The following is a 25,386-nucleotide window of genomic DNA, read 5'->3' on the forward strand; positions in this document are numbered from 1 at the left end:
AACTGAGCTATTCAAGGGGGCACATGACTATTGAGTGTTTAGCCTTTGGATCCAACTATTCTGAAAAACAAAGCCCTTTTTGAATTGTTCAATGTCTGAATGAACACAGAAGATTGGGGCTCGATTTCGCCAACGGGGAGAAAATGCCCATCCATTACTTTGAGTTCCAAATGGAGAAGCCTTTGAAGCACACTTCCTTCGAGCCGGAGTTGAACCAGCGACCTAAGGATATCTGTCATTAGAACCTACAGTCCTCCGCTCTACCAACTGAGCTATCGAAGGAGCCATGTGAGCTTTGACTTTTCAGCCTGTGGAGGAACAAGGGGGAGCATACCAACTGAGCTATCGAAGGGGGCACATGACTATTGAGTGTTTAGCCTTTGGATCCAACTATTCTGAAAAACAAAGCCCTTTTTGAATTGTTTAACGTCTGAATGAACACAGAAGAATGTGGCTCGATTTCGCTGACAGAGAGAAAATGCCCATCCATTTATCCAAATGGAAAGAAAATTGAAGCACTCTTCCTTCGAGCCGGAGTTGAACCAGCGACCTAAGGATATCTGTCATTAGAACCTACAGTCCTCCGCTCTACCAACTGAGCTATCGAAGGGGGCTTGTGAACTTTGACTGTTCAGCCAATCGAACAACAAGGAGGTGCGTGGTTCAATTCCTAAACAGATAGAGTTTTCTACCTGCTGCTTGATTATCCACAAAGGAAATAAAAAGCCATAAAACTCACAATCTATGAAGCCAACAACTCTGAAAAACAAAGTCCTTTTTAAATTGTTCAGCATCTGCAAGAACACAGAAGAATGTGGCTCGATTTCACTGACGGGGAGAAATTGCCCATCCATTTACTTTGAATTACAAATGGAAACACCTTTGAAACACACTTCCTTCGAGCCGGAGTTGAACCAGCGACCTAAGGATATCTGTCATTAGAACCTACAGTCCTCCGCTCTACCAACTGAGCTATCGAAGGAGCCATGTGAGCTTTGACTTTTCAGCCTGTGGAGGAACAAGGGGGAGCATACCAACTGAGCTATCGAAGGGGGCACATGACTATTGAGTGTTTAGCCTTTGGATCCAACTATTCTGAAAAACAAAGCCCTTTTTGAATTGTTTAACGTCTGAATGAACACAGAAGAATGTGGCTCGATTTCGCTGACAGAGAGAAAATGCCCATCCATTTATCCAAATGGAAAGAAAATTGAAGCACTCTTCCTTCGAGCCGGAGTTGAACCAGCGACCTAAGGATATCTGTCATTAGAACCTACAGTCCTCCGCTCTACCAACTGAGCTATCGAAGGGGGCTTGTGAACTTTGACTGTTCAGCCAATCGAACAACAAGGAGGAGCGTGGTTCAATTCCTAAACAGATAGAGTTTTCTACCTGCTGCTTGATTATCCACAAAGGAAATAAAAAGCCATAAAACTCAAAATCTATGAAGCCAACAACTCTGAAAAACAAAGTCCTTTTTAAATTGTTCAGCATCTGCAAGAACACAGAAGAATGTGGCTCGATTTCACTGACGGGGAGAAATTGCTATCCATTTATTTGAATTACAAATGGAAACACCTTTGAAACACACTTCCTTCGAGCCGGAGTTGAACCAGCGACCTAAGGATATCTGTCATTAGAACCTACAGTCCTCCGCTCTACCAACTGAGCTATCGAAGGAGCCATGTGAGCTTTGACTTTTCAGCCTGTGGAGGAACAAGGGGGAGCATACCAACTGAGCTATTCAAGGGGGCACATGACTATTGAGTGTTTAGCCTTTGGATCCAACTATTCTGAAAAACAAAGCCCTTTTTGAATTGTTCAATGTCTGAATGAACACAGAAGATTGGGGCTCGATTTCGCCAACGGGGAGAAAATGCCCATCCATTACTTTGAGTTCCAAATGGAGAAGCCTTTGAAGCACACTTCCTTCGAGCCGGAGTTGAACCAGCGACCTAAGGATATCTGTCATTAGAACCTACAGTCCTCCGCTCTACCAACTGAGCTATCGAAGGAGCCATGTGAGCTTTGACTTTTCAGCCTGTGGAGGAACAAGGGGGAGCATACCAACTGAGCTATTCAAGGGGGCACATGACTATTGAGTGTTTAGCCTTTGGATCCAACTATTCTGAAAAACAAAGCCCTTTTTGAATTGTTCAATGTCTGAATGAACACAGAAGATTGGGGCTCGATTTCGCCAACGGGGAGAAAATGCCCATCCATTACTTTGAGTTCCAAATGGAGAAGCCTTTGAAGCACACTTCCTTCGAGCCGGAGTTGAACCAGCGACCTAAGGATATCTGTCATTAGAACCTACAGTCCTCCGCTCTACCAACTGAGCTATCGAAGGAGCCATGTGAGCTTTGACTTTTCAGCCTGTGGAGGAACAAGGGGGAGCATACCAACTGAGCTATCGAAGGGGGCACATGACTATTGAGTGTTTAGCCTTTGGATCCAACTATTCTGAAAAACAAAGCCCTTTTTGAATTGTTCAACGTCTGAATCAACACAGAAGATTGGGGCTCGATTTCGCTGATGGAGAGAAAATGCCCATCCATTTATCCAAATGGAAAGAAAATTGAAGCACTCTTCCTTCGAGCCGGAGTTGAACCAGCGACCTAAGGATATCTGTCATTAGAACCTACAGTCCTCCGCTCTACCAACTGAGCTATCGAAGGGGGCTTGTGAACTTTGACTGTTCAGCCAATCGAACAACAAGGAGGTGCGTGGTTCAATTCCTAAACAGATAGAGTTTTCTACCTGCTGCTTGATTATCCACAAAGGAAATAAAAAGCCATAAAACTCACAATCTATGAAGCCAACAACTCTGAAAAACAAAGTCCTTTTTAAATTGTTCAGCATCTGCAAGAACACAGAAGAATGTGGCTCGATTTCACTGACGGGGAGAAATTGCTATCCATTTATTTGAATTACAAATGGAAACACCTTTGAAACACACTTCCTTCGAGCCGGAGTTGAACCAGCGACCTAAGGATATCTGTCATTAGAACCTACAGTCCTCCGCTCTACCAACTGAGCTATCGAAGGAGCCATGTCAGCTTTGACTTTTCAGCCTGTGGAGGAACAAGGGGGAGCATACCAACTGAGCTATTCAAGGGGGCACATGACTATTGAGTGTTTAGCCTTTGGATCCAACTATTCTGAAAAACAAAGCCCTTTTTGAATTGTTCAATGTCTGAATGAACACAGAAGATTGGGGCTCGATTTCGCCAACGGGGAGAAAATGCCCATCCATTACTTTGAGTTCCAAATGGAGAAGCCTTTGAAGCACACTTCCTTCGAGCCGGAGTTGAACCAGCGACCTAAGGATATCTGTCATTAGAACCTACAGTCCTCCGCTCTACCAACTGAGCTATCGAAGGAGCCATGTGAGCTTTGACTTTTCAGCCTGTGGAGGAACAAGGGGGAGCATACCAACTGAGCTATCGAAGGGGGCACATGACTATTGAGTGTTTAGCCTTTGGATCCAACTATTCTGAAAAACAAAGCCCTTTTTGAATTGTTCAACGTCTGAATCAACACAGAAGAATGTGGCTCGATTTCGCTGACAGAGAGAAAATGCCCATCCATTTATCCAAATGGAAAGAAAATTGAAGCACTCTTCCTTCGAGCCGGAGTTGAACCAGCGACCTAAGGATATCTGTCATTAGAACCTACAGTCCTCCGCTCTACCAACTGAGCTATCGAAGGGGGCTTGTGAACTTTGACTGTTCAGCCAATCGAACAACAAGGAGGAGCGTGGTTCAATTCCTAAACAGATAGAGTTTTCTACCTGCTGCTTGATTATCCACAAAGGAAATAAAAAGCCATAAAACTCACAATCTATGAAGCCAACAACTCTGAAAAACAAAGTCCTTTTTAAATTGTTCAGCATCTGCAAGAACACAGAAGAATGTGGCTCGATTTCACTGACGGGGAGAAATTGCTATCCATTTATTTGAATTACAAATGGAAACACCTTTGAAACACACTTCCTTCGAGCCGGAGTTGAACCAGCGACCTAAGGATATCTGTCATTAGAACCTACAGTCCTCCGCTCTACCAACTGAGCTATCGAAGGAGCCATGTGAGCTTTGACTTTTCAGCCTGTGGAGGAACAAGGGGGAGCATACCAACTGAGCTATTCAAGGGGGCACATGACTATTGAGTGTTTAGCCTTTGGATCCAACTATTCTGAAAAACAAAGCCCTTTTTGAATTGTTCAATGTCTGAATGAACACAGAAGATTGGGGCTCGATTTCGCCAACGGGGAGAAAATGCCCATCCATTTATTTGAATTACAAATGGAAACACCTTTGAAACACACTTCCTTCGAGCCGGAGTTGAACCAGCGACCTAAGGATATCTGTCATTAGAACCTACAGTCCTCCGCTCTACCAACTGAGCTATCGAAGGAGCCATGTCAGCTTTGACTTTTCAGCCTGTGGAGGAACAAGGGGGAGCATACCAACTGAGCTATTCAAGGGGGCACATGACTATTGAGTGTTTAGCCTTTGGATCCAACTATTCTGAAAAACAAAGCCCTTTTTGAATTGTTCAATGTCTGAATGAACACAGAAGATTGGGGCTCGATTTCGCCAACGGGGAGAAAATGCCCATCCATTACTTTGAGTTCCAAATGGAGAAGCCTTTGAAGCACACTTCCTTCGAGCCGGAGTTGAACCAGCGACCTAAGGATATCTGTCATTAGAACCTACAGTCCTCCGCTCTACCAACTGAGCTATCGAAGGAGCCATGTGAGCTTTGACTTTTCAGCCTGTGGAGGAACAAGGGGGAGCATACCAACTGAGCTATCGAAGGGGGCACATGACTATTGAGTGTTTAGCCTTTGGATCCAACTATTCTGAAAAACAAAGCCCTTTTTGAATTGTTTAACGTCTGAATGAACACAGAAGAATGTGGCTCGATTTCGCTGACAGAGAGAAAATGCCCATCCATTTATCCAAATGGAAAGAAAATTGAAGCACTCTTCCTTCGAGCCGGAGTTGAACCAGCGACCTAAGGATATCTGTCATTAGAACCTACAGTCCTCCGCTCTACCAACTGAGCTATCGAAGGGGGCTTGTGAACTTTGACTGTTCAGCCAATCGAACAACAAGGAGGTGCGTGGTTCAATTCCTAAACAGATAGAGTTTTCTACCTGCTGCTTGATTATCCACAAAGGAAATAAAAAGCCATAAAACTCACAATCTATGAAGCCAACAACTCTGAAAAACAAAGTCCTTTTTAAATTGTTCAGCATCTGCAAGAACACAGAAGAATGTGGCTCGATTTCGCCTGACGGGGAGAAAATGCCCATCCATTACTTTGAGTTCCAAATGGAGAAGCCTTTGAAGCACACTTCCTTCGAGCCGGAGTTGAACCAGCGACCTAAGGATATCTGTCATTAGAACCTACAGTCCTCCGCTCTACCAACTGAGCTATCGAAGGAGCCATGTGAGCTTTGACTTTTCAGCCTGTGGAGGAACAAGGGGGAGCATACCAACTGAGCTATCGAAGGGGGCACATGACTATTGAGTGTTTAGCCTTTGGATCCAACTATTCTGAAAAACAAAGCCCTTTTTGAATTGTTTCAACGTCTGAATGAACACAGAAGAATGTGGCTCGATTTCGCTGACAGAGAGAAAATGCCCATCCATTTATCCAAATGGAAAGAAAATTGAAGCACTCTTCCTTCGAGCCGGAGTTGAACCAGCGACCTAAGGATATCTGTCATTAGAACCTACAGTCCTCCGCTCTACCAACTGAGCTATCGAAGGGGGCTTGTGAACTTTGACTGTTCAGCCAATCGAACAACAAGGAGGAGCGTGGTTCAATTCCTAAACAGATAGAGTTTTCTACCTGCTGCTTGATTATCCACAAAGGAAATAAAAAGCCATAAAACTCACAATCTATGAAGCCAACAACTCTGAAAAACAAAGTCCTTTTTAAATTGTTCAGCATCTGCAAGAACACAGAAGAATGTGGCTCGATTTCACTGACGGGGAGAAATTGCTATCCATTTATTTGAATTACAAATGGAAACACCTTTGAAACACACTTCCTTCGAGCCGGAGTTGAACCAGCGACCTAAGGATATCTGTCATTAGAACCTACAGTCCTCCGCTCTACCAACTGAGCTATCGAAGGAGCCATGTGAGCTTTGACTTTTCAGCCTGTGGAGGAACAAGGGGGAGCATACCAACTGAGCTATTCAAGGGGGCACATGACTATTGAGTGTTTAGCCTTTGGATCCAACTATTGAATTGAATTTGGACTTGACCAAATTCCAGGCTCCTCCTTGTTGTTCGATTGGCTGAACTGTCAAAGCTCACATGCCTCCTTCGTTAGCTCAGTTCGTTGAGCAGAGGACTGTAGGTTCTAATGACAGATATCTTTAGGTAGCTGGTTAATCTCCGGCTTGAAGGATGTGTGTTACCAAGTGGCTACATTTGGAACTCAAATAAATGGATGGGCATTTTCTCCCCGTAGGCAAAATCGAGCCCAAATAAGTGGAATGAAGCCCTTCACAACTCAAATCAAAGAGTGTAGCATTTACAAAAGAGTAGATGTACTAGAGTACAAGTACAAGTTAGCATACTTAAAATACATTTTACCCAAGCAAAATAAAAATTACTTCTTAAAAGTGTACATAGAAAAAATTATTAAAATACTTCAACTCTATTGCACACCAAGGGTTGTGATGAGGTGCTGATCTGGAAGTAGAACTTGTCAAGGTATTGGCTAATAACAATAGACAGATATATGTTGTAACCAATCAGAGAGTTACAACAGAAAGCCTAGGGTTCATGGAAAACAATGTTGGTTGTGAGAAGTATGTGTAAGGATGTCACAATGTTGTTGAAGAGTTAATAAAACTACCTTGGAATACAAATGAACTGTATCCGCCAACAGTTTATATGACATGGCGTTAGAAGTGGTCTGAAGGGATAAGGACCGCCGAAATGGCGAAGTTCAGCCCGCCAGAAAACTTCAACTTTGAGCGACCCGGAGACTGGCCTGTCTGGAGACAGAGATTCACCCGGTACAGGTTGGCTGCTAAGTTGAATAAGGAAGACGGCAAGGTTCAGGTTAGCACACTTATCTACGAAATGGGCAACAAAGCCGAAACTATATTCAAGTAGTTTACCTTGACTTTGGTGAGAAAAGAGAGTGAGCATATTTGAGACAGACTGGTTGTTAGGATCCGTGATAAAAAGCTCTCCATACGACTACAGCTCATGTCGAACCTCACCTTGGAAACTGCAGCGCAGATGGTAAGACAAGCTGACGACGTCGCACAGCAGATAAACCAGCAAGAGCAACAGTCAGCTTTCAACGTGCAGGAGGTGACACACCGGCGACCATCAAAGAGAGGTGGGAGACAGCACGTTAAAGAGAGAAGCGGTAGACGGGAGCAAGTTGACTCGGGAGACTACAGGTGCTGCCGATGTGGGAAAGAGAAGCATAAGGTCCCAGGCAAATGTCCAGCATTCGATTTTGAGTGTAGACAATGTGGAAAAAAAGGTCATGGGAGAAGAAATGTTTCTCCAAGTCAGTAAGAGAAATTGCTCACAGCGGAGACACTGACGAAAACTTTAATCTTGGAGCAGTGAGTAAAGTGAATCAGAGCAGTGCTGAGCGTTGGACAGAACAGACACACACCAGTTAGGTTTAGAATTCATACAGGAGCTGAAGTTACTGCAATAAACCTGAGGACATTTAAGACTCTTAAGCCGAAGAGAACACTAGTTAGATCTAGCGGGCCTCTAGACAGCCTTGGGGGAACACTAGATATTGTGGGACAGTTCAAAGCTAGTATATTTCATAAACAGAGAAAGCACATTGTTAACATTTATGTAGCAAGAGGGTCTGTCACGATTCTCATGTCATGTCACATTTCTATGTCTAGGTTTCGGTGTTTTTGTGTTCTCTCTGTCATGTTTTCCTCCTGGGTTGTTGTCTGGTCCTTTTCCCTGTGTTTTTCCTCCTGTCGTTAGTTTCCCTGGTGTGTCTGATTACCCGATTGTGTTCACCTGTGGCCCCTGTGTTTTCTCCTCTCTCCTCACCTGTGTCTTGTTTGTGTGATTAGTCTTGTGTGTATTTAAGTTCTGGTTTTTCTGTCTGTCTTTGTCGGTTCGTCTTGTGTATTGGCTTGTCCTCGGTGAGTGTTCTGTTCTGTCATTGTCATTTTAGCCTTGAAATAAAGGAATTTCACGTTAATCTGCATTTGGGTCCTACCTGCTTCACACATCGTAACATTACGAACCGACCATTATGGACCCAGCAGACTCAGCCCATTTGATGCTACAGGCGGAATGTCTTGGATACTCTCTGGAATACATTTTTTATACATGGAAAGGCGCCTCATCTAGACGGGGTAGAGAGGCTGCGTTGAAGGAGGCACGTCAGGAGGTTGCTCGCAAGCCCTGGCTCTGGAGCTTGTTGCCCGAGTGGCTTAGGGTTTTCTCACGTAGCCCTGAGTGCCAGTCTGCATGTTCTGACCCTTTCTTGGGGTCTGGTCTGGCGTTTGGAGGTCCACGAAGCCTCCAAAAGACTCCTAAGAGACGCAAGGCCAGCGTTCCAGCCCCAGTTTCGGCTCCAGAACCGGCCTACGAGGCCATGGATCCATGCACCAGTACCGTTCCACGCAGCCATGCTTCCATTCTCCATTACCTGGCTTACACAGCCAGGGTCCAGGCTTCCGCTCCGCGCCCAGCAGCAATGGTTCCGACTCCAGAACCGGTCCCCACAGCCATGGTTCCGGCTCCAGAACCGGCCCATGCAGCCATGGTCCTTGCTACAGAACCGGCCCACACAGCCATGGTCCCAGCCCCAGTCATGGCCCCAGCAGCCATGGTTCTGGCTTCAGTACCGGCCCCAGTAGCCATGGTCCCAACTCCAGTTTCGGCTCCAGGACTGGCTCTCCGGCCGACGCCAGCTCCCTGTGTCCTGTCGGCATACCGGCCGACTCCAGCACCTCGTCTCCTGTTGGCTCTCCAGCCGACGCCAGCTCCCCGAGTCCTGTCGGCGTACCGGCCAACGCCAGCTCCCCAAGGCCTGTCGGCGTACCGGCCGACTCCAGCACCTCGTCTTCTGCTGGCTCTCCAGCCGACGCCAGCTCCCCGTGTCCTGTCGGCGTACCGACCGACACAAGTTCCTTCTCAAGACCCTTCTCAAGACCCATGTCAAGTCCCCTCTCGACTTCCCTCTCGAGTCTCCTCTCAAGCTACCTCTCGAGTCACCCCTCAAGTCCCCTCTCGAGTCACCCCTCGAGTCCCCTCTCGAGTTCCCTCTCAAGTCCCCTCTCAAGTTCCTACCCAAGTCCCCTCTCAAGTTTCCTCTCAGGTCCCCTTTCGAGTCTCTTCTCGAGTCTCTTCTCGAGTCTCCTCTCAAGTTCCCTCTCAAGTCTCCTCTCGAGTTCCCTCTCAGGTCCCCTCTCGAGTCTCTTCTCGAGTCCCCTCTCAAGTCTCTTTTCGAGTCTCTTCTCGAGTTCCCTCTCAAGTCCCCTCTCGAGTTCCCTCTCAAGTCTCCTCTCGGGTTCCCTCTCAGGTCCGCTCTCGAGTCTCCTCTCGAGTTCCCTCTCAAGTCATCTCTCGAATTCCCTCTCAAGTCACTGCTCAAGTTCCCTCTCAAGTCTCCTCTCGAGTCTCCGTTCAAGTTCCCTCTCGAGATCCCGCTAAAGTCACCTCTCGAGATCCCTCTCAAGTCACCTCTCAAGTCAACTGTCAAATTTCCTCTCGAGTTCCATCTCGAGCCCTCTCTCGAGTCCCAACTCCATGTCCTGAGCCGTTGGAGGTCCCGCAGACTGCTCTTCTGCCGGGGGTCCTGCCAAATCTATGTCCTGTGCCGTTGGAGGTCCCGCAGACTACTCTTCTGCCGGGGATCCTGCCAACCCTGTGTCCTGTGCCGTTGGAGGCCCCGCCGACTACTCTTCTGCCGGGGGTACTGCCAACCCTGTGTCCTTTGCCGTTGGAGGCCCCGCTGACTACTCTTCTGCCGGGGGTCCTGCCAACCCTATGTCCTGTGCCGTTGGAGGTCCCGCCGACTGCTCTCCTGCCGGGGGTCCTGCCAACCCTATGTCCTGTGCCGTTGGAGGTCCCGCCGACTACTCTTCTGCCGGGGGTCCTGCCAACCCTGTGTCCTGTGCCGTTGGAGGTCCCGCCGACGACTCTTCTGCCGGGGGTCCTGCCAACCCTATGTCCTGTGCCGTTGGAGGTCCCGCCAACTGCTCTCCTGCCGCGGGTCCTGCCGGCCCTGTGTCCTGTCCCGTTGGGGGTCCCGCCGACTACTCTTCTACCGGGGGTCCTGCCAACACTATGTCCTGTGCCGTTGGAGGTCCTGCCGACTACTCTTCCGCTGGGGGTCCTGCCAACTCCATGTCCTGTGCCGTTGGAGGTTCCACCGACTGCTCTCCTGCCGGGGGTCCTGCCGGCCCTGTGTCCTCTTCCGTGGGGAATCTTGCCGACACCTGTCCCACCGGCTCCGGATCCTGTCCGGTCGACACCGGCTCCTGCCCGGTCTCTGGCGCTGTCCGGTCTTCGCCCTCGAGCCCGGTCCCCTGAGTTCGCCCGCTGTTGTATTCGCCCCTCCTCGAACTCTGCCTTGCCCCCGGGCCGTCCGCCCGAGAACACCTTTTTGAACTCTGCCTTGCCCCCGGGCCGTCCGCCCGAGAACCCCTTTTTGAACTCTGCCTTGCCCCCGGGCCGTCCGCCCGAGACCCCCTCCTCGAACTCTGCCTTGCCCCCGGGCCATTCGCCCGAGACCCCCTCTTTGAACTCTGCCTTGCCCTGGGCTGTCAGCCAAGGCCCGTCCTCCGGACCCCCTCCACCCACCCTGCTGGACGTTGTTGGATTTTTGTTTTGGTGTTTAGGGACGTCTAGAATCCGTCCCTTGAGGAGGGGGTTCTGTCACGATTCTCATGTCATGTCACATTTCTATGTCTAGGTTTCGGTGTGTTTGTGTTCTCTCTGTCATGTTTTCCTCCTGGGTTATTGTCTGGTCCTTTTCCCTGTGTTTTTCCTCCTGTCGTTAGTTTCCCTGGTGTGTCTGATTACCCGATTGTGTTCACCTGTGGCCCCTGTGTTTTCTCCTCTCTCCTCACCTGTGTCTTGTTTGTGTGATTAGTCTTGTGTGTATTTAAGTTCTGGTTTTTCTGTCTTTGTCGGTTCGTCTTGTGTATTGGCTTGTCCTCGGTGAGTGTTCTGTTCTGTCATTGTCATTTTAGCCTTGAAATAAAGGAATTTCACGTTAATCTGCATTTGGGTCCTACCTGCTTCACACATCGTAACAGGGTCTACAGTTAGCAACCTGTTAAGTAGAGAGACAGCGGTAGAGATGGGTTTGGTTAAATGAGTAGAGCAGGTCAGTGCAGCAGCAGGACATGGGGAGATACTTAAAACAGACCCAGTCAAGATCCACCTAAAATAAGGAGCTGTACCATATGCTGTATATACAGCCAGAAGAGTTCCTCTACCACTTCTCCCCAAAGTTCTCACAAGTTGCACCTCATTTGTGGTTGATTGGAAGGAGGAACCTATTGCGGTGAGCACGTTGCACGTTGTAACTTCCGGTTGTTGTTTTCATCTCCGGGTATCCCGTGTGCCTGTTCTGTTGCTGATAGCTTATTAACTTAAACTTAATCGATCGTTTTAAAACTCTTGATCACGGCAACTGCCTGACGTTGTAATCACACGTTACTACAGCTTAAGCACTCACAACTCTCCTTCTCTTAGCGACTAACTCCACAGTTGCCTACACTCTTTTCGGGTTTGCTAACGGTAGCTACTTTAGCTTGATAGCTAGCCATGGCTCTTTCCCCACCTTCTGGTGCTATTTCCTGCTCTTCCTGTCTCATGTTTGGTTACTTCCCGGCCTCCCTTACTGGTAAGGATACATGTGTTAAATGTAGTATAGTTGTTAGGTTGGAGGCGGGAATCATAGCCATAGAAGCCCGGCTCCGCATCTTAGAAAGTAACTCAGTTAAAGTAAAGCCCATGTTAGCATGTGCGGACCGGCAAAATGTAGCTCCTCTTAGCCGTCCCCCGGCAACTCCCGAGCAGCAGGGAGGCTGGGTGACTGTTCAGAAGGGGCATAACGCGAAACCCGCAGGTCCCCACCAACCCGTTCACATATCTAACAGATATTCCCCACTCAGCGAGACACCCGCTGAGAAGCCAACTCTGGTTATTGGTAGCTCTATTATGAGACACGTGAATTTAGAGACCGAAGCCTCCACAGTCACATGCATTCCGGGGGCCAGAGCGGGCGACGTTGAGGCGCATCTTAAACTGCTGGCTAAAGATAAACGTAAATACAGTAGGATTGTTATTCACGTCGGTGGTAATGATGTTCGTTTACGCCAATCAGAATGCACAAAACTTAATGTGGAGTCGGTGTGTAGTTATGCTAAAACAATGTCGGACACCGTAATCTTCTCTGGTCCCCTCCCCAATCTGATCAATGATGACATGTATAGCCGCATGTCATCATTTCAGCGCTGGTTGTCTTGGTGGTGCCCAGCAAACAATGTGGGCTTCGTAAATAATTGGACAGCCTTCTGGGGAAAACCTGGTCTGATTAAGAGAGACGGCATTCACCCTACTTTGAAAGGTGCAGATCTCATTTCGGCAAACATTTCAGGGCTTTGTGGACGTAATCCATGACAAACTGGAGTTGAGACCAGGAGGCAGAGTCGCAGTCTTACACGCTTCTCTGCGCTCTCTCCTAGGCAGTCACCCATAGGAATCCCGAACCCAATAAAATACCCAATATTAGCGGTGTGTGTGTCTGCCCAAGGACAATTTAAGGTAAAACCTAATAGAGGTGTCATACATAACCTAATAAAAGTAAATGTAACAACTACTACAGTGCAACAAAACAGGAAGATTAAATGTGGTCTCTTAAACATAAGATCTCTAGCATCTAAAGCAATATTGGTAAATGATTTAATATCAGATTATAATATTGATATATGCTGTCTCACTGAAACTTGGTTGAGACATGAAGAATATGTCAGCATAAATGAGGCCACTCCACCCAGCCATGTCAACACTCATATTGCTCGAGGCACGGGCCGAGGAGGTGGAGTTGCAGCAATCTTTGACTCAAGTTTACTTATCAATACTAAACCAAAATGTAATTATACCTCTTTTGAAAGCCTCGTTTTTAGTCTTACGCATCCGACCTGGAAAACTTTGCAGCCAATCTTATTTGTTACAGTGTATCGTGCACCAGGTCCTTATTCAGAATTCTTATCAGAATTCTCTGAGTTTTTATCAACTTTGGTTCTTAAAACAGACAAAGTAATTATCGTAGGTGAATTTAATATTCATGTTGACGATGATAAAAATAGCCTTACTGTTGCATTTAACTCTATATTAGATTCTGTTGGTTTCTGTCAGAGTGTAAATAAACCAACCCACTGTTATAATCACACTCTCGACCTTGTTCTGACTTATGGTATTGAAATTGAGCAACTATTAGTCGAACCGCATAATCCTGCTTTATCCGACCATTTCTCAGTAACTTTTGAAGTACTGTTACTAGACTACAAAGCATTAGTCAAAAGCTCTTGCAGCAGAAACCTATCTGTTAGTGCTATAGCCACATTTAAGGAAGAGATTCAACCAATACTTAACTCGATAGCATGTCTGCATGTAGGGGAGGAAACTTATACAAAATGTACACCACCCCAAATTGATCATGTTGTTGATAGTGCTATAGATGCGCTGCGAATAAAATTAGATTCTGTTGCTCCTTTGAAAAAGAAGAAAATAAAACAACATAGATTAGCTCCATGGCATAATGCCGAAACCCGCAAAATAAAGCAAAAGTCTAGACAACTTGAAAGGATATGGCGTTCCACTAAACTTGAAGAATCTCGTTTAATTTGGCATATTACTCTCAATGAATATAAGAAAGCACTGCGTAAAGCGAGAGCAGCCTACTACTCTTCATTAATAGATGAGAATAAGAATAATGCAAGATTTCTTTTCAGCACTGTAGCCAGGCTGACAGAGAGCCACAGCTCGATTGAGCCTTCTATTCCCTTAGCACTCAGTAGTAATGATTTTATGTGCTTTTTTAACGATAAAATTGTTACTCTTAGAAACAAAATTAATGACCTCTTGCCTTCGACCAGTATAGTGTTATCAACAGCTCCCGGAATCGTAAGTTCTAATATTACACTAGATAGTAAACTAGAATGCTTTTCAGCCATTAACCTTGAACAATTACATTCAATGATTCTCTCTTCTAAACCATCAACGTGTATGTTAGACCCAATTCCAACTAAGCTGTTGAAGGAAGTTTTTCCATTAATTAGCACTTCTTTATTAAATATTATGAATATGTCTTTATTATCAGGCTATGTTCCACAATCATTCAAAGTAGCAGTGATAAAACCACTTCTTAAAAAGCACAACCTCGATCCAGAGGTTTTAGCCAACTATAGACCTATTTCTAATCTTCCGTTCCTCTCAAAAATTCTTGAGAAAGCGGTCGCAAAACAGTTGTGTGATTACTTAAAAAACAATGATTTATTTGAAGATTTTCAGTCTGGCTTTAGAACACATCATAGCACAGAGACAGCTCTGGTTAAAGTCACAAATGATATTCTAATAGCCTCAGACAAGGGACTTGTCTCTATTCTTGTTTTGCTCGATCTTAGTGCTGCATTTGATACTATCGACCATGATATCCTATTGCAAAGACTAGAGCACTTAGTTGGCATACAGGGAACTGCTTTAGGCTGGTTTAGGTCCTATATATCTGAACGCTCTCAGTTTGTACGTGTTAACGATGAATCTTCCACGCAAACCAAAGTTAGCCATGGAGTGCCACAGGGCTCAGTGCTCGGACCTATTTTGTTCACATTATATATGCTTCCGTTAGGCAATATTATAAGGAATCATTCTGTAAACTTTCATTGTTATGCGGATGATACTCAACTATATTTATCAATCAAGCCTGATGAAATTAATCATCTAAATAAAATTCAAGACTGCCTTAAGGACTTAAAAACGTGGATGACCTTAAACTTTTTGATGTTAAACACGACCAAAACTGAAGTTATTGTACTTGGCCCGAAGAATCTACGAAACAAATTATCTAAAGACATACTAACTATGGATGGCATTAATTTGGCCTCCAGTGAGACTGTAAGGAATCTTGGTGTTATATTTGATCAGGATTTATCCTTTAACGCCCACATAAAATCAATTTCAAGGACCGCCTACTTCCATCTACGTAACATTGCAAAAATCAGGCATATCTTGCCTCAAAACGATGCAGAGAAACTAGTCCATGCATTTGTTACTTCTAGGCTGGATTATTGTAACTCTTTATTATCAGGGAGTACCAAGAAGTCAATCAAGTCGCTTCAGCTGATTCAAAATGCTGCGGCTCGTGTACTAACCAGCGTTAGGAAAAGGGACCACATTACTCCTGTTCTGGCTGCCTTACACTGGCTCCCTATAGAACACAGGATAGAATTTAAAATTCTTCTTCTCGCCTACAAAGCCCTTAATGGGCAGGCGCCATCTTACCTTAAAGAACTCATTATACCCTACTGTCCTACTAGGGCATTGCGTTCCAAGAATGCAGGGTTGTTGGTTGTTCCTAGAATCTTTAAAAGTACAATGGGAGCCAGAGCCTTTTCTTATCAAGCTCCACATTTGTGGAATCAGCTTCCAGTTTGTGTTCGGGCGGCAGACACCCTATCCGTTTTTAAGAGTGCGCTTAAGACCTTCCTTTTTGATAAAGCTTATAGTTAGGGCTGATTAGATTCAGCCCCTAGTTTTGCTGATATAGGCTTAGTTTGTCGGGGGACATCTTACTTCTTCCTTCTCTCTGTCTATACCCGTGTACTCTCATGTTCCGATTAACCCAGCTTCCCCAAATGTCTTTCTTTTTGGTGTCTATATACGCTGGGATCCGGAGTCATGGATGATCCTGCGGTCCTGTGTCCTGGATCGCGAGCGCTGGATCTTGAGTCGTGGCTGTGGTCCTGGATCATAGGTCCTGGATGGATATCCTCGTGGATTCATCTTCCTATTATACACACATGCATTTCCAAACATTTGGACTACCTATGTTGCAAATGTATTATCTTTTCAATTTACACACGGCATCTATTGCACGTCTGTCCGTCCTGGGAGAGGGATCCCTCCTCTGTTGCTCTCCCTGAGGTTTCTCCCATTTTTCCCTTTAAACTGGGTTTTCTTTGGAAGTTTTTCCTTGTACGATGTGAGGGTCTAAGGACAGAGGGTGTCGTATTGTCATACTGATATTCTGTACACACTGTGAAGACCACTGAGACAAATGTAACATTTGTGATATTGGGCTATATAAATAAACATTGATTGATTGATTGAAAGTAGAAACTGAGTTTCAGCGGATGGAGGAGCAGGGCGTGATAGAGAAGGTCACGCAACCCACAGACTGAAACCGACAGGCGCAGTAAGAATCTGCGTAGGAATCCAAAAGCTGAATGAGAACATCAAAAGAGAGCGTTATCAACCGCCAATGACAGAGGAGACACTGGCCAAGCTGTCAGCTTCCACAGTCACTGGATGCAGCTTCAGGCTTTTGGCAGGTACCATTGCATGAAAACAGCGGCCTCTTAACCACCTTCATTACACCTTTTGGGAGGTATTGCTTCAAGCGCTTGCCTTTTGGGATAAATATAGCTGCAGAGATATTCCAGCGCAAGATGAATGAACTGCTCGAGAGACTAGAGCAGGGGTATTCAACTAAAATTCAACGAGGTCCAGTTAGAGAAAATCTCCCCATGCAAAGGTCCGGAACATCAAAATGTCTAAGTTGCTTTATGAATTAGTGTGATATATATTGAAGTAGCCTGTAGCTTTATCAACGTCTGCATGTAATCAACAACTGACTGCCAAATAAAGAAAGAAAAAGTATAATTCAAAAACAACAATATGTATTGTGAATTAACATTGAACTATACAGATATACAGTACATTTTAGATGAATAAAATAAAGTGTAGCAGCAGCTTGAGTTTCCCTTTTTTCTTTTTAACCGTTTCACATCATGACTTAACTGTTTCAGACGATTATAGAACAATATCAGTCTTTACACATAACAATTGAACAGTTTTAAAGTTTCTCTTTCTTTCCCTCTTATATTGCAGCCCCTCACTCACTTTGTTTTAATTCAGTGTGAGAATTGATCTGGAGCTTGTCCTGCAGGAGTTTAAATCTGGGCTGAAATGGTGTCAGGGCCATTCTCACACACATGCAGGTGCTCATTGGTTAGCCTCGGTTAGCCTGCGCTGGAACGATATTTAATTTTAATTTTGATCCTGGTGGACTGATCATATCGGGCTCTGAGACTGCTTATTTTTTGTGACCTCAGTTCTGACTTGAGAGGGAATGTTTGGTCAAACACTTTGTGTGTTGTCTCATAGTGGCGTGTTGGCACTTTTAATGAGCGCCACGGTCTCTGAACAAATGAGACACACTGGCTCTGTGCTCCCAGTGGGCAGGATGAACATGAATGAGTCCACTCAGGGTTAAAAGCTCTGTTCTCACTGTCCACTTTCCTCTTCTTGGAGAGCGCCATGTGTAATTATTGTTCTCTCCCTGTCTGCCGCTAACACGCCTGTTCACTCTCCTCTCTGCTTCTCTCCCTGTATCGCTAATTATTCTCTTCACTCACTTTCCTCTCCGCTTCTCTCTGCCGCGCTCTCATCTCTTCTTCTGTGTTTCTCTCCCTGTATCGCTCACTCGTCTCTTCTTCTGTGTTTCTCTCCCTGTATCGCTCACTCGTCTCTTCTTCTGTGTTTCTCTCCCGGTATCGCTCACTCGTCTCTTCTTCTGTGTTTCTCTCCCTGTATCGCTCACTCGTCTCTTCTTCTGTGTTTCTCTCCCTGTATCGCTCACTCGTCTCTTCTGCTGTGTTTCTTTCCCTGTATCGCTCACTCGTCTCTTTCGCCCCCTGTCGGCAGCGTTTAAAATAGAATCACCCCGCCAACATTGAAATCCCCTATTAATGGATTGATTATAGGTCCGGGTCCGTATAGGTCGGTGTCTGTGTCCGGATCCGGATCGCGGTCCGCCTGTTGCCGACCTCTGGGTGTGGCCGTATATATGGACGATGTTATTGCGGTTCCTGTGCCACATTGTGGACGCCAACGGAGTAAGAGCAGACCCTGGTCAAGTGAATGCCATCAGTGAGCTACAGGATCCCACAAATGTCCACAAGCTTAAACGAGCACTGGGCATGATTAATTACATGACCAAATACCTACCAAACTTGGCAACAGCAGCAAGCTCACTCTGTATAATCTGCTGAGGGGAGACACTGTCTGGAACTGGGATCAGCCACAACGACAAGCGTTTCAGAGACTGAAAGGAGCCCTTATCATCTCACCTGTCTTGGCACACTATGACCCACACAAACAGACAGATGTTTCTGCAGACGCAAGCAGTTATGGGATAGGGGGCGTCCTTCTGCAGCTGCATGGGGAAAGCTGGAAACCTGTTGTGTACTGTTCCAGGAGGTTGACAGACGCGGAAACCAGGTATGCACAAATAGAGAAAGAATGTTGAGCAGAAGTATCGGCCAGTGAGAGGTTCCAAAAGTACCTAGTAGGCATGGACAGATTTAGGCTCATCATAAGCCTCTCGTTCGACTGATAAACAGTAAAGATTTGGATACAGTACCAATAAGATGTCAAAGACTCTTGATGTGGCTGATGCGATTTAATGCCAAGGCAGAACACTGGTCATTGCAGATGCCTTGTCTCGCAGCCTTGTAAATAACAGAGACAACACCACAGAGACTGATGTTGCTTGTTATGTTAATGCAGTCACACATAGTTGGCCAATATCACAGCAAAAACTGGATAGGATATGGTCTGCTACACAGGAAGATGAGCAGCTACAAAGTGTGCAGAAGCTGATCAAAGATGGTTGGACGGAGCGAGTGACCAGCATCACTAACAGTGCAAAAGACTATTATACAATGAAGCATTCATTGTCATTATGTGAAGGTCTTGTCACCGTGGGCTGTCGCATTGTAATTCCACAGTCTATGAGACAGGAAATACTGGAACGCCTACACGATGGACATCAACGCCTGTCAAAATGCCAAGAACGTGCTAAAGAAGCTGTGTGGTGGCCTAACATATATGCTGACATTAAACAAAGAGTTGAAACATGTCACTTCTGCCAGCTGAACAAGCGTGCACAGCGCATAGAGCCACTGCAGCCCACACTGCTGCCTGAGAGAGATAGCCCCAGACTTATGTGAGTATAAAGGAAAGCAGTATATTGTGATATCTGACTATTATTCACATTACTTGGAAATCTTGCACTTGCCATCTACCACAACAGACCAGGTTGTTAAGTTACTGAAAGCAACATATGCAAGATTTGGCATCCCTGATAAGATAGTCAGTGATAAATGTCCACAGTTCACAAGTGAGACCTGGAAAGACTTTTGCAGAAAGTATGACATTGTCCATGTCATATCCAGTCCCCACAACCCACAAGGGAAACTGCAAAATGCATCCTTAAACAAGATGACCCACTGTTAGCATTAATGTGCTACAGAGCAACACCAGCGACCTCTACTGGTGTAAGACCAGCTGGATTACTCATGGGACGGAAAATCAGGACCACCCTGCCTTCACTCAAGCAGAATCTGGTCCCTAAGTGGCCGGATATGAACCTCATTAGACACAGATATGCTGAGGCTAAGCAACAACAAGCATTCTACTTCAACAGGAGACACGGTGTGAGGGACTTGCCTCTTTTACAACCAGGAGATCAAGTCTTGGTGAAGCTGAATGAGGACAAGACATGGAGAGGACCAGCATCAGTTGTCCAGGGCAGTTCTACTCATTGCTCGTACCAACCAAGCGGCAAACTCTGGGGAACAGCCGGGAAGCCAATACGGAAGTGCCACACACTGCAGTTCATACATGGGCCGCTCGGGACTGGCTGCAGAAAGGAGCCATTTCCATAGACCCCCATGTTAAAATGCCCAACTTTACAGCAGAAAAAAACATGTTTCTACCCATGGATGCAATAAATATTATTATCGATATAGTTAGATTCCACCTTCATGATTATGAATCGGTGAGTGAATTGTTTTCTAACACGACCCTTTTATTTATATTAGGTCTTAAAGTGTTTGCATAAATTAGGGCGTGGTCACGTTGATGGACACGTACATGCCTCACTGTCAGCTAACAGCAACTTGTCCACTCTGCTAGGCTACAACCATAGAGGCTACAACGTTAGTTAGTCATAGTACTGTACTTGACCCTTTAGCTTTAGCCGTGTTCGTGGTGATTGTGCCTTTTAGGGAATATTGTTACAAATACCAGACAATTAAAATGTCGTGCTGTGCGCTTGAATGTACTAACAGAACTTCCAAGAAGTCTAAAATGATAATATTATACATGTTAACCCCGTTCGCAGGTGTTTGTGTGCTTGGTAGCTTAGCTTGTTACTTATTAGCCAGCTAAGGACGTAACCCTTTATGCATACATATTAGGGCTGTCAAGTTAACGCGTTAATAACGCGTTAACGCAAAAAAATTTTTAACGCCACTAATTATTTTAACGCGATTAACGCATGTGTATTTTTTTTCCTCGGCCGCCCCGTAGTTTCAGAGCGCATCGAATTTAAAATACCATCTGCTGACAGCCCCGCTCCTGCCGCACGCTTGTGGCAGACTACCACACTTCCACGCTCACCGGCAGGCACCAACTGGCCATCGGGAGGACCGGGAGGGTGTGTGTATGTGTGGCCCGAGCGAGCGAGAGAGAGACCTTACGTGCATTGTTGTTGTTGTTAGCATCTGGTGCTAGCTAGCTGCGCTAACGGATATAAGGAGCTGTTTAAATGAACAGAGGAGCGACATTTCGCCACAACTGCACCGAGCACTTGACTTTATGCAGGAAGCCAGACAGTGGAACATTGTAGGAGAAGTCAGCACACTCATGATTGCAGCAACATGATTGCAGCGTCCAGGCAGCTCCCGTTCGAGCATATGCCTTGAGTTGCACATAGCTCCAAAGCTCCAATGATCCAACACACACACACACACACACACACACACACACACACACACACACACACACACACACACACACACACACACACACACACACACACACACACACACACACACACACACACACACAGACACACACACACACACACACACACACACACACACACACACACACACACACAGGTTGTTGTGTTTAATATTCATGAGAATATTTGTCATTGTTCAAATGATAATAAACATTAGCATAAAGCATATTTGTCCACTCATATGTTGTTAACAGTATTACAAATTTGAAAAATATTCCATAAAAAATGTGCGATTAATTTGCGATTAATCGCGATTAACTATGGACAATCATGCGATTAATCGCGATTAAATATTTTAATCGACTGACAGCCCTAATACATATACATTTTAGTTTATGATTCAGCCTTGGGTAAGACTTTTATAGTCTATGGCTATGACGCCCATAATGCTAAACGGGAGCAAATGTTAATAGGGGACCCAATTATCCCAGTGGTGGCCGCCGGAGCTAACGGAGCCGCAGGGGGCTAGCTCCAGCCGGCGTCCCGGAGCTAGCCCACTGCGGCTCCGTTAGGTCCGGGCGGTGGAGTCCGTCTTTTCTCAACGTGTGAATGACAAGCATTAAGAATAACAAAATATAGCTAATTCTCTTGCAGATTGTCTCATTTGATTATGAATGTAACGTTTATATAGGGGAACTACACTGTTAGCAGTAACTTGGTATGCATGTATTTCATGTTTCAGGAAAATTAGTCGCGGTATGATGTTGTACTGGCGAAATTTGACGCATATTTCATCATATTTCATCACGTTATACATGAACGGGCATGTTTCAACCAGAGATTGCAGCGCGCCGGAGAGTGCAGCGCGCCGGAGAGCGCGCAGAGACATTCATCCGCGCACTATATGAGCTGTCGGAACATTGCAACTTCGGAACGGCTCGTGAGGAAAACATAAGAGACAGAATCGTGGTGGGAATTCTAGACAAGGATCTGTCTCAGAGGCTACAGCTGATCCCTAACCTCACTCTGGAGATGACGGTACAAGAGGCGCGTCAATCAGAGGAGGTAAAAGCTCAAGTTAACCAGCAGGGGGAGCGGGCTTACGCCGTGCAGGAAGTAGCACAACGGCATAGCAGAGGTGCAACACAGAAGTGGCGGCATCCACAGGCGCCAGGAGAGAGTGAGAATGACCACAGGAAGTGCTGGCGGTGCGGCAAAATGCCACACATCCAGCAGGATGACTGCCCAGCAAGGAGGTCTACTTGCAATAATTGTGGGAAAAGTGGACACTGGGAAAGGGTGTGCAAGAGCAAGCAGGTGAGAGAAGTGACTGAGGGTGAGGGATCAGAAGATGGACAGTATTATTATCCGGGCTCAGTTAATAATTATAGCGCTTTTTCCAGTGCTCAAAGCGCTTTACAGATACACATTACACATATTTTTTTACTGTGGACAATACCCACAGGAGCAAGTTCAGGTGAAGTCTTGCCCAAGGACACAACGGCTTTACAGAGGCGGGTTTCACCCCTTGATCATTACACAGTGCACTGCGCCACACCGTCCATCTTCACGCCTCAAAGTCGTCGAGGCGCTTTTACAAGTACACATTAGTATCATACGTGTACTGTGGACAATACCCACAGGAGCAAATCCGGGTGAAGTGTCTTGCACAAGGACACAACGGCCTGACGCAGTGGCGGCAGGAGCGGGTTTCGAACTGGAGTTCCCCAGCACCCCCTTGATCTGATGATCAGATGCACAGACCACTGCGCCACCCGTCCCAGTAATAGCATGCCTCACAATGATAATGAATGGACAGTCACATTAGAGATTGGCAGCTCACCTGTAGAATTTAAAATAGATACTGGAGCCGATTGTAGTATCATAAGCGAAACTGTGTACAAAACACTGGAGCCAAAAAGGGTTCTACAGAGGCCAAAGAAGGTGCTGAGTGGTCCCGGGGGTGGATTGAACTGTTTAGGGCAGTTTATAACTCAGACCAGCTACAAGGGAAAAACATACACATGCAGGCTCTATGTCATTAGAGGGCAGAGTGTGAATAACCTACTCAGCAGGCCAGTAGCTGTAGCTATGGGGTTAGTAAAGCGAGTGGGCGAGGTCAACACCAGTGAACAGGAGTTTGGCCTACTGAAAACACAGCCTGTGAAGATAGCCCTAAAGGACAATAACCAGCCCTATGCAGTATGCACAGCACGCCGGGTCCCCATACCGCTCCTGGGTGCAGTGAAAGAGGAGTTGGAGAGGATGGAAGCCAACGACATCATTGAAGCCGTGACTGACCCGACAGAGTGGTGCGCACCCATGGTGCCAGTCCAGAAAAAGTGTTGAAAAACACGCATCTGTGTGGACTTAAAGAAGCTTAATAAGGCTGTCAAAAGGGAGAGATTCATCTTGCCGACATCAGAGGGGATGATAGCTCAGCTCAGCGGCTCCACAGTCTTCTCATCACTTGACGCAGCGTCAGGGTTCTGGCAGATCCCACTGGACAAAGACAGCCAGAGGTTGACCACCTTCATCACGCCGTACGGAAGGTACTGTTTTAAACGTCTTCCCTTTGGGATAAGCAGCGCACCTGAGATATTTCAGAGGAAGATGGTAGAGATGCTGGAAGGGCTGGATGGCGTTGCCGTCTACATGGACGACATCATCATCCATGGCAGCAACACCAGCGAACATGATGAGCGGCTGCAGAAGGTTCTGGATCGGCTGGAGTCTGCAGGCCTGAAGCTGAACAATGAGAAGTGTGTGCTGAGAAAGGAGGAGCTGCACTTCCTGGGTCAGGTGATCAACAAAGATGGTGTACGACCCGACCCGGCAAACTTGAACTACCAGAAAACGTGCAGGAACTAAAGAGAGCACTCGGCATGATCAACTACCTGGGGAAATATATTCCAGACCTCGCCACAGTGGGCCAGCCACTATATGCACTGTTAAAAGCAGACTCAGTGTGGATGTGGGGTCCGGCGCAACAAGCAGCCTTTGAGCGAGTTAAAGAGCTCCTCACAACGTCACCTACCCTGGTGTGCTATGATGTTACCAGGAGCACAGTGGTCTCAGCAGACGCAAGCAGTTATGGGATAGGCGGTGTCCTGCTGCAGCTCCATGGCGAGGACTGGAGACCGGTAGCATACTGCTCAAGGCGACTGAGCGACGCTGAAACCAGGTACGCTCAGATAGAGAAGGAGTGCCTGGCGAGCGTGTGGGCGTGTGAGAGGTTTCAGATGTATCTCTACGGCCTACCAGCATTCAAACTGATTACGGATCACAAACCCCTCATCCCACTGATGAACTCCAGGGATCTCGACAATGTGCCACTCCACTGCCAGCGACTCCTCATGCGGTTGATGAGGTTCAACCCGGAGGCTGAGTATGCGCCGGGGAAAACCCTGGTGGTGGCAGACACGCTGTCCAGGAGCCCACAGGAAGACAAGGAGCTCAGTAGAGACACAGACGTGGAGTGTTACGTAGCAGCTGTGATGAGCAGCATTCCAGCATCGCCGAAAAAGATAGACAGCATCCGCGCGGAGACGGCAGCGGACAAGCAGCTCCAAGAAGTGATCAGGTACATACAAGAGGGGTGGCCTGAACACCTAGCACACATAAACACCTGTGTTAGGGAGTACTTTCCCGTTAGGAAGGAACTGTCTATGCATGATGGGGTAGTGACCAGAGGGAGTAGAATAGTGATACCAGGGAGATTGATGTCAGAGATACTAGAACGCATACATGAGGGCCATCAAGGTCTTAACAAGTGCAGAGACAGGGCCAACACTTCGGTGTGGTGGCCTGGCATAGCCACACAGATCACACACAAAGTCGAGAACTGCATGTACTGTCGTGAGCAGAGGAGAGCACAGAACAGAGAGCCTCTCCTGTCAACACCTCTCCCAGACGGGCCGTGGAAGAGAATTGGCATAGATTTATGTGAACATGAGAGAGAGAGTTACCTAGTCATAGCTGACTACTACTCCAGATACCTGGAGATACTCCACATGCCTACCACGACTAGTGCACATGTGATCTTGAAGCTGAGAGCCACGTTTGCCCGGCACGGAATACCGGAGGAGGTTGTCAGTGACAACGGACCGCAGTTCAGCAGCGATGTCTTCAGAGGCTTTGCCTGTGACATGGACTTTACGCACACAACCTCTAATCCCCACAACCCACGAGGAAACGGTTATGCTGAACGTGCAGTCCAAACGGCAAAGGGGATTCTGAGACAAAAGGACCCCCTACTTGCTTTAATAATTTACCGTTCTTCTCCACACAGCAGTACGGGTGTCAGTC

The 25,386-nt window shown here is 46.5% G+C and overlaps 1 protein-coding gene and 18 non-coding genes across 21 annotated transcripts in view; all 19 read right to left on the minus strand.

The window, feature by feature from the left end:
* Positions 1–25,386, minus strand: part of ugl (ureidoglycolate lyase) — a 57,162-nt gene that overhangs the window by 26,297 nt on the left and 5,479 nt on the right. The gene's annotated exons all lie outside the window — the stretch shown is intronic.
* On the minus strand, positions 195–282 carry trnay-gua (transfer RNA tyrosine (anticodon GUA)). The gene is given in 2 exon segments: positions 195–230; positions 246–282. It is a non-coding gene; the product is annotated as a tRNA-Tyr (tRNA).
* On the minus strand, positions 523–610 carry trnay-gua (transfer RNA tyrosine (anticodon GUA)). Its single transcript is given in 2 exon segments — positions 523–558; positions 574–610. It is a non-coding gene; the product is annotated as a tRNA-Tyr (tRNA).
* On the minus strand, positions 895–982 carry trnay-gua (transfer RNA tyrosine (anticodon GUA)). Its single transcript is given in 2 exon segments — positions 895–930; positions 946–982. It is a non-coding gene; the product is annotated as a tRNA-Tyr (tRNA).
* trnay-gua (transfer RNA tyrosine (anticodon GUA)) lies at positions 1,223–1,310 on the minus strand. Its single transcript is given in 2 exon segments — positions 1,223–1,258; positions 1,274–1,310. It is a non-coding gene; the product is annotated as a tRNA-Tyr (tRNA).
* Positions 1,593–1,680, minus strand: trnay-gua (transfer RNA tyrosine (anticodon GUA)). The gene is given in 2 exon segments: positions 1,593–1,628; positions 1,644–1,680. It is a non-coding gene; the product is annotated as a tRNA-Tyr (tRNA).
* trnay-gua (transfer RNA tyrosine (anticodon GUA)) lies at positions 1,928–2,015 on the minus strand. The gene is given in 2 exon segments: positions 1,928–1,963; positions 1,979–2,015. It is a non-coding gene; the product is annotated as a tRNA-Tyr (tRNA).
* trnay-gua (transfer RNA tyrosine (anticodon GUA)) lies at positions 2,263–2,350 on the minus strand. Its single transcript is given in 2 exon segments — positions 2,263–2,298; positions 2,314–2,350. It is a non-coding gene; the product is annotated as a tRNA-Tyr (tRNA).
* Positions 2,591–2,678, minus strand: trnay-gua (transfer RNA tyrosine (anticodon GUA)). The gene is given in 2 exon segments: positions 2,591–2,626; positions 2,642–2,678. It is a non-coding gene; the product is annotated as a tRNA-Tyr (tRNA).
* trnay-gua (transfer RNA tyrosine (anticodon GUA)) lies at positions 2,961–3,048 on the minus strand. The gene is given in 2 exon segments: positions 2,961–2,996; positions 3,012–3,048. It is a non-coding gene; the product is annotated as a tRNA-Tyr (tRNA).
* On the minus strand, positions 3,296–3,383 carry trnay-gua (transfer RNA tyrosine (anticodon GUA)). The gene is given in 2 exon segments: positions 3,296–3,331; positions 3,347–3,383. It is a non-coding gene; the product is annotated as a tRNA-Tyr (tRNA).
* On the minus strand, positions 3,624–3,711 carry trnay-gua (transfer RNA tyrosine (anticodon GUA)). The gene is given in 2 exon segments: positions 3,624–3,659; positions 3,675–3,711. It is a non-coding gene; the product is annotated as a tRNA-Tyr (tRNA).
* On the minus strand, positions 3,994–4,081 carry trnay-gua (transfer RNA tyrosine (anticodon GUA)). Its single transcript is given in 2 exon segments — positions 3,994–4,029; positions 4,045–4,081. It is a non-coding gene; the product is annotated as a tRNA-Tyr (tRNA).
* trnay-gua (transfer RNA tyrosine (anticodon GUA)) lies at positions 4,329–4,416 on the minus strand. The gene is given in 2 exon segments: positions 4,329–4,364; positions 4,380–4,416. It is a non-coding gene; the product is annotated as a tRNA-Tyr (tRNA).
* On the minus strand, positions 4,664–4,751 carry trnay-gua (transfer RNA tyrosine (anticodon GUA)). Its single transcript is given in 2 exon segments — positions 4,664–4,699; positions 4,715–4,751. It is a non-coding gene; the product is annotated as a tRNA-Tyr (tRNA).
* trnay-gua (transfer RNA tyrosine (anticodon GUA)) lies at positions 4,992–5,079 on the minus strand. Its single transcript is given in 2 exon segments — positions 4,992–5,027; positions 5,043–5,079. It is a non-coding gene; the product is annotated as a tRNA-Tyr (tRNA).
* Positions 5,364–5,451, minus strand: trnay-gua (transfer RNA tyrosine (anticodon GUA)). Its single transcript is given in 2 exon segments — positions 5,364–5,399; positions 5,415–5,451. It is a non-coding gene; the product is annotated as a tRNA-Tyr (tRNA).
* trnay-gua (transfer RNA tyrosine (anticodon GUA)) lies at positions 5,693–5,780 on the minus strand. The gene is given in 2 exon segments: positions 5,693–5,728; positions 5,744–5,780. It is a non-coding gene; the product is annotated as a tRNA-Tyr (tRNA).
* On the minus strand, positions 6,063–6,150 carry trnay-gua (transfer RNA tyrosine (anticodon GUA)). Its single transcript is given in 2 exon segments — positions 6,063–6,098; positions 6,114–6,150. It is a non-coding gene; the product is annotated as a tRNA-Tyr (tRNA).

This window comes from Pseudochaenichthys georgianus, chromosome 10 (genome assembly GCF_902827115.2).
Source record: "Pseudochaenichthys georgianus chromosome 10, fPseGeo1.2, whole genome shotgun sequence".
Lineage (NCBI taxonomy): Eukaryota > Metazoa > Chordata > Actinopteri > Perciformes > Channichthyidae > Pseudochaenichthys > Pseudochaenichthys georgianus.